Raw genomic sequence first — 14487 nt, forward strand, 5'->3', positions numbered from 1 at the left:
CTAGGCTTCACCTCTTAGAGTTTTCACTGCTTCCAATAGCGTTAAGATGCAAACCAAGCCCTTAACATAACGTGCCTTTGCGGGATGTTTCAGGGCCAAATCACAGCACCTTTCAATGTGTCTGGCTTTCATTTCTGCTCCCATTAGAATCTGAGTCCCATGAGGAGAAGGACTGTGCGTCTCAGGCCACCCCTAGATCACATCTGTGGCCATTTCAGTCAAGTGGGTTAGCACATTCCTCATGTGGCAAAGCACCTTTGAGTTCCGAATTTGTTTGTTGGTACTAAAGAAATCTGGATGACCGTGTGGCACGTGTGAAAGCTGCCTTCAGTTCTTAGTCTATTTTCCACACTTCCAGCACTCAGACACCACCAGTGGCTAATCAGCTATCTTCATAATAGAGCCTCCCAGGGCAGAGTCCCAAGTTCTGAACTGTAGTGCTCACCCAGTCCCAGCTTGATGGGTAACTTGATGAAGATGTTGTCGTAGGTGATGCACAGATACGATAACAGATGTGTAGTGCACACACACGGGGATGCGGGGGGTGGGAGAGGAAGAAGGTTGGTTTCCCTTGACATCTGGTATCCATAGATAGCTGGCTTTACATAAGGAAGTGAAAACCTAGGAGTAGAAGCTTGGCCTTAGTACCACTAGCATCTCCTTGTCTGGGTGTCAAAGCCTTGAGAGACTGGCATCTTCTGCAATGGATGCTGCTTGGTACTGGTACTAAGAACCTGCTCCATGCAGCCGCTGCTGACTCTTATGGTAGACTCACTATCTCTGTATCATTTGAGCTCCTGGCAGGATGCTTCCATAGTACATGTAATTAATTACATTTGTCCTGATTCCCATGCCAGACTGAGGCCTTTTGCTTTTATTCATCTTTTGAGGTCTATGTACCGGTGGGGTCAGTCATGACAGTCAATCACTGTCACATTGTGAGCATGATAGATAACATCTATTAAGAATTTCCAGGGTCAGGCATGGTTCTAATCCTATTACATGTATAAGTTTATTTAATCTTCACAGTGATATTAAGGGATGGATGTTACTATTTCCCTGTCTTGTGGAAGAGGAAACTAACACCCAGAGCCAAGTTATTTGCCAAAGATCACACAGCTGGCCAGTGGGTAAGCCTGGAATCAAGCCCATCAACACATATATGTATATATATAATATTTATTTTAATAATATGTAAAATTAATACAGATGTGGTGTAATGTGATGGAGTTATCCATACGTATATTAGGATGTTTATCCTGGAGTATTCTAACTGGAGGGTCCTAGGCTGCTAATCCCTGAGCCTTCACCGAATCACGCTATGTATGTCACAGATATTTAAAGATGAACAAGAAAGCTACAGGATCAGAGAAGATTACTGTCTTGAACTAGTGATGAATCTACACACAACTGCCCTGTCCACAGGACCAGGTATTGTTATAAAGACATTAAACTTTGCTCAGCTGTAAAGACGGGAATTGGTGGTCTGTGTGCAGGGAAGGCTCTGAGGAGAGCTGATTATAGACTTAGGCTAGCTGGAAAGGTGTGGGAGGGGGAACATGACTCCAGGGACTTAGAAGAAAGACTTCTTCCTACATGTAGCTGGTGCTTCAGGCCTTGGAGCCCTGTGTTCCCTCCAGGAGATTAGATGACACGTCGCTGATAAGAATGGTACTGAACACATGATTGACCAGTTGAACTACTGAAAACACTTCCTGGAGATAAAACCAACAGCCATGAGGAGTGTGAGAGGTGGCCCAGGGCTGGCTCGAAGTCAAAATTTTGAGTGGGTAACTTACTACTCTTCCAAGTCTGGCCTGGGACAGCATCCACCTGATCAGACTCAGCAGATTCCTTGTCTAAGCGGGAGACACAATCACAGATACCTCCCTGTATAGCCATGTAGAGTTTGCATAGTTCCTCTCCCTCCCATCTCAACCCTGTGCATTCACAGGTACCCCACACACCCAACAGCTGCTGGTTCCTCTTGGATTCTGCACGGTTGAAGCCAATTTAGTATGTTAAGGTCACTTGGGCTTTCCTTCCCCCTTGGGAAAATGCATTTAACCCAGAGAGGAACATCTGGAACTCGATGAGTTTGAGGCTCCCTTGGAGGAGGTCTGAAGAGCCTTTTGAGCCCCAACTCATTTTGAGAAGACTGGAGCAAACCTAGTAGTTCCTAAAGGACGATGTGGTGGTTTGAATGAGAAATGTCCCCCAAAGGCTCATGGATTTAAACACTACCTCCCCAGTTGGAGTTGCTCTTTGGGATGTCTATGGTACCTTTGGGGGTGTAGCCTTGATGGAGGAAGTATATCACTGGGACACTGGGGCAGGATTTCGAGAGCTTATAGCCCAGTCCCATTTCCAGCTGTTCTCTGTTCCCATGCATGCCTGCTTGAAGATGTGAGCACTTAGCTTTCTGTGCCAGTCGTATCCCACTATGCTTCCCTACCATGATGGATTCTTATCCCTCTAGAACTGTAAGCCCAAATAAACTCTTCCTTCTATAAATAGCCTTGGTCATGTTATTTTATTACAGTAACAAAAAGAAATAAGGCAATCTATAGGCTACTCCTGTACAGTGCATGGAATGCATATCGGGATGCCTTGTAAATAGAGAGGCCTGCGGGAGATTTGTCCTAGGACCTCCCAAGGATACCCAAATCTGCAGATTCTCATACAAAATGTCTTATTTGTACATATCTACAGCAGTCCTCTCCTATGCATTTAATCATTTCTGGAGTATAATACATGTGATAATGTAAAAACTATGAAGTAGCTGTTATACTATATTTGTAGAATTAAAATATATACATGGCCTGGAGAGATGGCCCGGTAGGTAAGGTACTTACTGTACAAGCATGAGGACCTGAGTTCAAATCCCAAGAACTCGCATAAAGCTAGGAATAGTAGTGCACATCTGTAATCCCAGTGCTCTTATGGTGAGATGAAGACAGAGAAATTCCTGGAAGCTTGTTGACCTGGCTTACGTAGTGGTGAACATCAGAAACCCTGCCTCAAACAAGGTGGAAGGTGAGAACCCACCCCCAAGGTTGTCCTTGTCTTCAGACCTCCACTCACACCCATACAAATGTGTACATACACACATACTCATCACACACACACACACACACACACACACACACACATAGATCTAACTAAGCATGGTGGTCCATGTCTACAGTCCCAGGACTCAGGAGGATAAGGCAGGAAGATCATGAGTTTGAGGCCAGTCTGGGCTATGTAGTAAGACCTTTAGTCAAAAATGGATAATTGAATACATGCAGATTTTTTTCTCAAATAGTTTTGATCTGCCATTGGTCGAGTGCTTGGGTCTGTAACCCATGTATGCCATGGGCTAATGAGATGGCTATCTATACTGGCACATTTTGGTGGGATTTTTTTTTTCTTACATCCACTGCCATTTTGGCTGAAAGAGCCATGATCCATGCATGGTTCCTTGTGACATTTTAACTACAAGATAAAATATTTTATTTTATTTATTTATTTATTTTTGTCTTTTTTTTTGGAGACAGTGTCTCCTTGTAGCCCCAGCTGTCCTGGAACTCACTATGTGGACCAGGCTGGCCTTGAACTCACAGAGATTGGCCTGCCTCTGCCTCCTGAGTGCTGGGATTAAAGGTGTGAACCACCACGCCTGGCTAAATATTTTTTGATTAACAGCATTTCCATGCTCAAGTCAAAATGGATAATTTTGTAGTCATTTTATTGTTGATTCTCTGATATCTACAATATTATGTTTCAGTTAGAAAATTCTTCGTACTATGAACTCTTGGAGACATCTATTTCTTTTTAAATGGACATTCAAAGCACACTATCAGGCAGTCTCTTGTTCATAGAAGAAATGTGCTATTTCTTTGCCTATAAATTAAGATTTTTCTCATTTTGAGGATTATTGTGAATGGCACTAAAATTATTTGTTCATCTTTCTTTTCTGTTGAGAATAGACTCTTGTGCTGGAAACATACCTAATTGCAAGGGCTGATTTTTCCATTAGCATCCTGAAGTAGAAAGTAAGAGGCTCCCATCTGTCTAGGGAGTGGGGAGCAAGAGAGGGTGCCCATGGTGGTGGTGGTGAGGCTGGCAGAGAAGCCCCCGTACCCCAGCCCAGCCTCGGGGGCTGAGGATGGAATCTGCCACCCGGCCTCCTGCATCCATTTGTTCTGAACATTGTGCTTTCTCATTAGGAATCTCTCATTAGGAGACTTTCCTAAGAGGCAGCTCCTTTTAGGAATTCAGAAGCTAAGACAACACGGCGCCCATCCACAGCCCAGGCCCATCTGTCACTCCTTCTTGCCTAGGCCTTTAATGTCTCCCCCGATTCTGTGCCAAGCTGTTAGCTCCTCATCTTCTCAGAGTGTTGCTGTGTTTGTCTTTATTTCACTACGCTCCTTTGATTTTTCTCGGCCTAACTTCTTTTCATTATTCTCTTATCTATAAAACCACCAATGAGCTGGAATTTTTTCCTGTTTAATTAGGTTTAAACCCCTATTGTCCACAAAGCTTCCTGAAAATCCACACCACTCAGGCATCCATCAAATCTGCTGTGACAGCCCATTGGATCTTGGTTTCACAGGGATGTCCGGCCTTGCCCATGTCCTGTCCAAGTGTGACTTCTTCAGATTCTCACTACAGTGTTCAATCTCAGTGCTCCCTCGGGTATCTGTGCATCATCAGTCTGCCTGCTCCTCTTCCCTCGGTCTATAACAATTACTTCCCTTCTGTGATGTGCCTGTAAATGCTGCTGGCCAGGATGTCAGCTCTAACATATCCATTCCCTTTGCTTTCGGTATTGACTGTGCAGCTCTTTTGTTTGCTGTAGTCGGTGCTATTCCTGCTGCTTTTGATGTTTTACCACCCATATCACCACTTCAGTTTTATCGTTAGCTCTGATGGCTCATCAGGGCAGACTTAGCTGATCCATCCAGGATCAGGGCCTCCTTCTTGGCCAGGATGTCAGCTCTAACACATCCATTCCCTTTGCTTTCGGTATTAACTGTGCAGCTCTTTTGTTTGCTGTAGTCGGTGCTATTCCTGCTGCTTTTGATGTTTTACCACCCATATCACCACTTCAGTTTTATCGTTAGCTCTGATGGCTCATCAGGGCAGACTTAGCTGATCCATCCAGGATCAGGGCCTCCTTCCCCTCCCAATTCCATGTTTGTCCCTTCAGATCTTCAATGATGAGGAAATAAAGAAAGACACCTTCCACAGGGGAGTGGAGTCCTCCCACTTTTCAATTAAAGACTGTTCAATTAATTGAAATCTCTTGCCAGAAACTCGATCAGGTTTCCAGTCACACAGTGAGATTCAAGTGCTTACGATATTTATTTAAATAGATATGTGTATTATTTGCCTCATCTGTTATTCATGTACGGTTACTTAGTCAATCCTTTATTAAGCACCCATCATAGTTTGGTTCTGGGATAGAGCAGTGCAGGGTGAAGATGTGACTTTTCTCTCACTGAGCTGAAGGTCCGGGAGCCAGGAGAGGTGAGGGAGCCCTGGTGCATCAGGATTGGCATTCAGAGACTCTCCTGCAGAAGCCCATGCTGCTTTGGTTCCCAGATAACTGCAAACTAGGTTGTGGCATCCCATTTTGTACATGCTTTATTGGAGCGTAGTCAGAAACATCTAGACATTCCAGAGTGATTAGCCCAACAGGTCTGTTGTCCATACCAGCATATTGCGCCTTCTGTCACTCACATGCCAGGTAGCACAGGAGTGAGTTTTCCAGATACTAGAAGCATTGGCCTTGTAAAATGTGAGAATTTTATAAGACATGTGTCTTCCGTGTATTCTCTACCTATCTGCCTTCATAAATAGTATTCTAGTTTAATATTTCCTTTGTGGCTCTGACACATTACATTTAACAACCATTTGTGATGCAGTTATTTAATAAACACAATACAAAGGTTGTTTGCCTCTGGGCCAAATATTTCCAGACAACTGTGGGTTTCAAGTCCCCCATCTTTAAACAGTTTCTGTCTTTATTTTTCTTATCAGCCATTGTTGGTTACTCAGTGCTGTCATATTTTAAGCTTTCCCTGCTTTGGAATACATTGGGATTTGGGAAAGCTTGTAGATGGTTAGAATGCATTCAGATCAAGAGTCTGATCTTCACATGCTTATGTTGTGTGTGTGTAACTCTCTTCATCCCAGCTTTGCCTCCATGTTAGAAGGTTCTAGGTAACCAAAGGCGGTTGTGGTGTAATCACTCTGAAGAGCTAGTGTTGTTCTGTGTTGTGTCACATGGAGTATACTCTTAGCAAGCCAGGTGAGAAAACCCTCTTTAAACTCGCTGCCCTCAGCAAACACATCACTGTTATTTTCCAAGTCCGTTCTTAGAACCTCTGCATGGCCCCTTTGCCAGTGACCCCATATTCAAAGTCCTGCCTGCTGCCAGGTAACTTTGGAAAGCATAGCCAATGTTAAGGTATATCACCCTTTACTCAGCTCTCCCAGTGTAACATTACTATGTGAAGATCTCCACAGAGTGGTCCCAAGCTACACCTGTGGGTAAACCCATCTTGAGTCCTGTTTTCCCATGGGCCACACTGAATGGCTCTGAACCTAGGCTGAGTCTCCCTGCCAGTTTTCATGGCCCTTGGTGCTTTACTTTGGTGCTTGTCTTATTTCCTCAGCTGATGTCAGGCCCTTTATGAACCAGGCCTTCCTGTTTGTCCTTGTGAACCCCTCTGTTTCCAGTGGGAGGTCAGGCAGAACAGAGCAGGTGCACTAGATTTCCAGCCCTGGCTCTGCCCTGCATCCTCACTGTGCAGCATGCTTTACTCCCATGAGCCTTGCCTGAGTCATTTACAGAACCGTGCTGGCAGTAGCAACTGCTGCAAAGGGTCCTTAAGAGGACAGAGTCCCAGGATCTGGTAAAATTAAAGGCAGTGATGTGATAGTTACAGTTGGGTTATCGTTCATATTTCCAACTGGGATTACTATTTCAAGGGATTCAATAAGTACTTGTTAAAGTGTTCTGAACCCTGACAGATTGGTCTGTGCAGATCATAGACCAACCTGGGAAAGTCTATGGGACCTAATGGAGTTGTCAATGAATAAGCCATCATGAGTCAAAAAATCACAAACAGGAAAAACAATGATTTCTAAGGTTTTGAAAGTCACTTCTCACCTAAACCAGAAAATCCCTGGTCCTTGAAGTCATGGTGATACCCACCCTGGATGGTACACGACTCTAACAGTTTGACAGGGTTCTTCTAGAAATTCTTCCATGCCCTAACTATGCCATCTTTAAGTGTGACTCAGTGTGTAGGCAGTGATATTTAACTTGCAAATGCTAGCAGCCCTCCGGTAGAGAAGTTTGGGGACGTAGTTGTGGTAGTAAATCCTGCTAAATTCTGGCCAGTATATTTGGTGGCTTTCTGGTACCTTATGTAAGTCATGCGCTAAACCTTCCTAATGAGCCACTTCCTCAAAGTCGGTAATAACAGATGTCAGTAGCAGAGTTTCTATGTATCACAAACACAGAGTTGAAACTTGAGATTCCTGGGAAGGGTTGGTAACCCTGCCTGCTGTGAGACCAGCAGCTAAGTGCAAATTTTCTGGACCAGAGCAACACGGGTGTAGATTTCAGCTTTTCCCCTGCCAGTGGTGTGGCCCCGTTCAGCAGGTGTGGCTCCGAGAATGAAAAGGAATAGCGTGTTTATGAAGCCACCTAGCCACCTCTCCTCTCATTTCCCAGGCAGGATGGTTCTCACTGGTGCTTGGGAACCCCAGCTCTGAACCAAGGTTCAGAAACACACGGCATTTTGGTGAGGCCGTGGTATTCCTTCCCTCCTTCCCCTCCCTGTCCTCCTGAGCTGTGCAGGAGCCTAGAGTCATATATGCATTCACCAGCCTCAACTCGCATTCTGTATCCCGAGATAACCTCGTGGAAACATTTTCTGTCTTCCCCAGCAGACTACAAGGAGGGCAGAGGAGTGGGGAGATGAGATGCCAGAGCAGTTGGCAAAGCTGCCTCTGCGCAGTCATGGGCTTCTTGCCATCTGGTCCTGGCGTAGAAGTCAGGCCAAACAGCCTTGCTGTAGGCAAGGTGGGGGGCCTCAGGAAAGGTCCCCAGGGTAGTGGTGAGTCCTGGACCAAGGCAAGCTATTCTTCCATTTGCAAGGTCTTCCCTGCCAGGATTGCTTTTTATCCTGTTTGTCCAAGATTCCTGTTACCTTCTAATTGCTTTCCTCGTGTAGCTTTGGCTGCTATTTTCTTTCCCCTTTAGTGTTTACTCTGTCAAATATTTAAGGGCAGTTATCATGTCTCCTTAGCCAAGTTACACACATTCAAGGTCTTTTCATCTTTGCTCATAAATCTCAGCCTCGCAGCCCCTCAACACCTACCCATACATGCTGTGTGCTGTTTGCTTTGGATCAGGTCTTGGAAGCAGGAGAATTTTTCTCCTTAGAATTATTGGCATCAGTGTGCACTTTGTAAGTCTGCCACAAACACACACGGAGAATTAGGGAGACATGATTCAGTTTACTATTGTTTTAAGTCCAGCCCAGGGCCTTTTAGCCCCCCTGATGATATCTCTTTAAAATTGAATTTGAGGCATGGGCAAAAGTCAACAATGACTAGTGTTTCCATTACTTTAAAGCTTATAAAGTATGAAGGACTTTTTTAAGCTTAAGGAAAAAGGAGACAAAAGCAAGTTTGATTATTAAAAAAAGACAAACAGCACTGTGGTAAGTTGTAAATTAAACGGGCTTCCAGTGGTTCCCATCCATGGCCCCCCCTGAGTGTCTTTGAGTCTCATTATTGGGCATTTGGGATTTTCCGTCAATGCTTTTATTTCTCAGCAAAGTCCATTTAACTAATGAAAACTCAGCCAAAAGAAAAAAAATGGACCAAATTATTTAAACATGAAATTGAATCCCATTGATCAGTGTACTTGGTGGCTGAGTATTCAGGGTAAGGATTGAATTTGTAGGAACCTGTGGGCTGCGATAGTGCTCTGTGCCTCTCCCAGAGTTTAAGCAGGAAAGTGGGCCGACAGCTGCATCTTTTGCTCGTCAACACTGAAAGTAAAAAGCCACTTACAACAACGGAGGGGGAAATGCCTGTGTGAAATGTTCTGACTGATGCTTTATCAGTTTCATTCCTTTGACAAAATATTCATTGAGAGCCTTCTGGGTCCTGTATGCATATCTCTGGGCACTGGAGGTAGGTTTTTTTTTTTGGTCTTTTTGAGACAGGGTCTTCCTGTAGCCCAAGCTGTCGTGGATTTGCTATGGAGACCAGACTGGCCTCGAACTCCCAGAGATCTGCCTGCCTCTGCCTCCCGAGTGCTGGGATTAAAGGCATGTGCCACCACACCCAGCTGGAGGTAGTTTTTTAATAAAGGTTTTAGGGGTGTGTGGAGATGTATGTGCAATGAAAAATAATAATTACACTTCAGAAGGTAAGATGTGAGAGAATGACGAGTAGTGGTCTCTTTTGCATGAGAAATCAGTGACAGTCTCTTGAAAGATGTGACCAATTGACAGAGGTTGAGGTGGATGGGATTCAGTCTCTCTCTCTCTCTCATGCATCACCATGATATATATAATATGTATATATATGTACATACATACATATATATATATAATACATACTTTTGAAGCTGAAATTGGGAATATACATTGTATTCATTGCCTTTGGACTGTTCCAAGCATAAGATATGTGAGTCAGTTTTGCTCTGGTCATGATGGCTACTGTTCGGAGACTGAACAGTAAGGGCCAGAAATAGGGCTTTTATATTCATTCTCCTCTTTTTCATGTTTTATTTATTTTTATTTTATGTGTATGTGTGTATTACCTGCATGTAGGTGAGTACACCCCTGTCATGCAATGCCCTCAGAGGACAGAAGAGGCTGTTGGAGCCCCTAGAACTGGAGTTACAGACAGCTGTTAGCTGCCATGTGGGTGCTGGGATTCAAACCCGGGTCTTCTGCAAGAACAACCAGTGTTCTTAACCGCTGAGCCATCTCTCCAGCCCCTATTCATTCTCTTTTAAAAAATATTTTATTTATTTATTTATTTTTATGTGTATGAGTGTATTGCCTGCATGTGTATAAGTGCACCTGTGTCCTGCAATGCCTTTGGAGGTCAGAAAAGGGCATCAGATCCCCTGGAACAGGGGTTATGGACAGTTGTTAGCTGCCATGTGGGTACTGGGAATCAAACCTGGGTCCTCTGCAAGAGCAGCCAGAGGTCTTAACTGCTGAGCCATCTCTCCAGCCTGTTATACTCATTCTTAAAGAGATCTGAGAATGGAATTGCATCGAGAGAGATAGGGTCAGGTTATGTTTGAAGTTAGAATCATCAGGAATTTCTCATTGATTGACCATGGAGTATTTGTGGAAGAGTTGAGGGAAAGAGGGACTCAAATGCTCACCTCTAGATCTTGCTCTACAATCTCCAGTCCTGCTCTGATCATGCTCAGTTGGAGTTGTCTTAACATATGCAAGTGGAGATCTATGAAAGATGGCTTGGCTCTAGGAGACTTAGGTCCAGAGTCAGGAGTCAAGGCCAGAGACAGAGGTTTGAGTAGATTGGCATATGGGTCATCAGTTATTAAGTCATATTATTAACAAGAGTCTACAGACAGTGCAGAGAAGAGAGCCAGGTGGATGGCATACCCTGTCTCGTGTACTCATTAGTCTGCAAACTCAAGCACACAGATAGCCTGACTCTCCACTGTTCTGGTCTCATTGCCTGATCTGAAGCCTGACCAGTGACCTTGGAATTGCTAAAATCTTGGAAGTTGGGGCATTTAGAGTCCTTGAGGACAGGGTGGATGAACCATATCCTAGTCTGAGTTCCTTACCAATCACAGAGCCCCCGCTGACATGCACTGGGATCCTTATCACAGATAAGGATCCCCAGTGTGCAAATGAGGAAGACAGCTGTCTCAGTGAAATCTAGACAGCATGTTTGCAAGACCAGCATTAACAGTGCAGGTCAGTTGTCATTCCCAGAGAGAATGCACAGAAGGATGCTTAGTTGAGCTGGTGAACTAGTGTTTCTTAAAGCTATTTGACTTTCTCCTCTTGGTCATTCCCATTTATGTGGGCTTCTCTCCATCCCTGTCATGCTGTCTATAACACAGGAACTGTCTCTCAGCCTTGCTTTTCTTCTGTGTTGAGAACTTCTCCAGCTCCATGCCAACCTGAGGGCTCAGGTCTCTCCAAAGACTCTGCTGACTCAGGGTTTTTTACCTAATGAATTGGCATTGCAAGGTAGGTCTAACCTTGACACAGCATGGTGAGTTACGCCTTGGCAGTGGCTCACAGGCACTGCATTCCTGTCCCCATGAAACCTTTTGTAAATAATGTGGGTTGGTTTGGAGAAAGGTCTTGTCAGCACAGCCAGCCTACAAGTGGGAATAAAGGGTGGATGGAAGGGAGGCTTAGATAGATCCGAGTGTTTAGCGTTATGTTAGTAACCATCCCATCAGAAATATTGAACAATTTTTTTAGGGCAGCTTATTGAAAATGGGCCGTTATGAATCTATGTAATCTGTGCCCGTGGTATTAATGTTAAAAACCTGCACTCCTGCATTGTTTGTTTGCCAACGTTACTTTCAGAGATGAGAAACGTTCTCGGTTCTGAAACCTCAGCCAGCACTTTCTCCTTTTAGATTCTGTCTTGCTTTTCTTCCCGGGCTTTTCTGGCTAGGCTTATTCTTCCCGGCACCTTTGCAAAACCACAGTTAAAGAAAGACGAGGGTCTTTGTTTTGTCATCTTTGCAGGCTGCAGTGAGTGGAGCTTTCTGTGAGGACCCTTGTTCTTGTCTATGTGATGGGGCTCAGGTGTCTGCATCCTGATTCGGGCTAATTAGTGGGCCCAGGCAGGGTTGCAACAATTTGACAGATTTAGCTCAATCTTCAGTGCCAGCCTGTGGCCCAGAGCAGAATTGGGGCCAATGAACACAGTAAACCCTGAAGAAACTTAGAATAAACCAATTGTTATCATATGTATATAAGGATGCTGAAAATCAGATGTTGCTCCTTGGGGTACAACTGAAATATTTCACAAAAACTGTTTTATTTGAAGTGACAATCAACTGTCTCCTCAATTATTAACCAGATGTTGGTGAAGATGCAAATGGTACAACCATTGCAGAAGACTTACCATTTCTTACCATGTGGCCTGTAGTTGACCTCCTTGGTATTTACCCTGAGAAATTAGAAATTTATATTCTAAACAAGGACACAGTTGTTTGTAGTAGCCATCTTTACAGCAACCAACACTTAGGAGCGCCCGTGAAGATGTGACAGAGGCTAAGTGCGTATTACTATGTGAACGAAGCAAATCTGGAAAGGCTTCAAGAGTAAGAGGCCAGCTGTGTGTCATTCTGCAGAAGGCAAAGCCGTGGAGACAGTAAACAGATCAGTGTTGCCGGGAGTTTGAGGAGGAGGACAGGTGAATGGGAGGGACTTTTAGGCCCATGAGACTTCTGTATGAGACTGTCATGGTGGATTCTTGTCATCAAACATATCAAAACCTGAAAATGTGAAACACCAAAGTGAACCCTAACGGAAACTGTGAGCTAGAGTGATAATGGCGTATGGCCCACTCAGTGAGCATATGTACCCCACTAAGGCAGCATGTTAGTATAGGGGAAGATTGTGAGGAGGATCCTGGCAGAGGTGGTGAAGTGAGGTGATGTAGGGGGTTGTCTGTATTTCTCCTCAAGTTTTCTGGTAAATTTGCTTCAAGAACTAAGAGACAATGAAAAGTAGAGTCCTGTAGAAGCACAGGGAAATCTCTACGAGGAAGGGTGCTTGTCTTTCTGCTATTTGATTTAGAAACAAAACAAAATTTATTTGTACCCCAATTCAGAATTCAGTAGGTTGTTTCTTTGTGATGAAGAATGTGTGATTTCATTTAAGTAAAGGAAATGTTCTCCCTTGACTGCAGGGAGGACCGGTTGTGATATTTGACATTAGCATTCAGAGTTCGAGTGAATCTCTTGGGCAGGCCACTCAATTTCTCCATGGCCTGGTTTCATCATCTGTAAAATTAGGATGATAATGCCTGAGGATACTTACAATCAGAGGCCTGTGGAAGGATAAGAGGAGTGTCTAGCGGCCCTTGAACAATCTCCTGAAATGTGATACATCCACAGGAGAGCTGCTAGCCCCGAGTGCCGTATCTGAAAAACCATCATGCTGTTCCTTCCAGCTCCAGCCTTGCTTCATTTCTATTCTGGTACTTATCGTGTGAAATTGCCTGTGAATCAACAACACAGTAAATTGGGTATCAACAAGAAACATGTTAGAAGACCAGTATTTAGCTGTTAAAAGTCAAATGGTAAAGGGAAAAGTCTGGGAAGCAAATAAGAAAGTTAATTTTAATAGTTTACACTCCGTATTTGCTGGAAATATTGGGAGGCAATTTCCTTCTTTATTTCCTTTCATTTCTTTCTAGTCATCTGTTCTTGCTTGTGTCCTTGGGGCTCCCCAGTTAAGTGTGCGTATATATGGGGAAATGCAATAGTACATAACATGCATTGTGAGAGAAGTCACCTCTTATGGCCAAACCTTAGAGACAAGAGTAGGGAGTGTAGTCAGGGTCTGTCTTCTCACTGATTCCATCCAAGATCTCGATTTCAGATGGGAAGCAGCTATTCTTCTGGGATTATGTTACTTACTATTTAGTAGGTTAGGAATGAAACTCTATGGGCTCCTTACTTGAGTTACCATTTCAGACACTCTTTGAACACAAAAGCCTGGGATCTTAACTTTTGGGAGAGGCTACTTAATTAAATGCTGATCCAGCCCCAGCAGCACAACTTTGTCCGTCAAGGTGGAGGGCAGCATGTGCTTTGTTGAAGAGATGAAGCCCATGGTGTGTAGGAAGCACAGTATGTAGCTCAAGCGAGTGAGGCGGTGGATAAACTGGGTTGAAGCTGAGAGCTATGGAGAGCCTCAGTCTAGAGTAAAAGGGTTGTTTATGCGTGTTAAGGAGTGTATTCTGCGACACAATTCTCCATGATGCGTCTCCTGGAAAACCTGAGTTAGTCACTATGGAAACAGAAATTCCATGGTCAGACATGTTAGAGAAATGATTCTTGCTTCTCCTTGGTGGCTGTCTTATGTTCATGAACACCTAGTCCTCAGTGCCCTGCAGTAAAGAAATCTGCTTAACTCTGCCAAATATGAACTTGACATTTCCCAAACTCCTGGTCTTTGTGGACAGTATAGCCTTTTTGTCATGGAAATTGCCTGTGATTGTTTAGGCTGGAGAATCTCCCTGAAGTGGATTTGGGGGGGGGGGTCTTTCTAGGCCACAGGGGTTATGTAAGGTTAAACAGGAAAGCAATATGCTCAGGATAGTCTTGTAGAGATCTGGTGACAGATGGAGAGAGATGTGTGTTTGGGAAGAATGTATTTTGGAATGCTATTGTAAGAACCAAAGGTGATGGCAACAAATTATTGAGTTTATAGGCATGTTTTC

General features: G+C 44.1%; 1 protein-coding gene across 4 annotated transcripts in view; it reads left to right on the plus strand.

Moving 5' to 3' along the window:
* The window catches only part of Cacna2d3 (calcium voltage-gated channel auxiliary subunit alpha2delta 3), a 918594-nt gene that overhangs the window by 242362 nt on the left and 661745 nt on the right, over positions 1–14487 (plus strand). The window lies entirely within an intron of this gene.

This window comes from Nannospalax galili, unplaced genomic scaffold (assembly GCF_000622305.1).
Source record: "Nannospalax galili isolate Female #2095 unplaced genomic scaffold, S.galili_v1.0 scaffold485, whole genome shotgun sequence".
Classification (NCBI taxonomy): Eukaryota; Metazoa; Chordata; class Mammalia; order Rodentia; family Spalacidae; genus Nannospalax; species Nannospalax galili.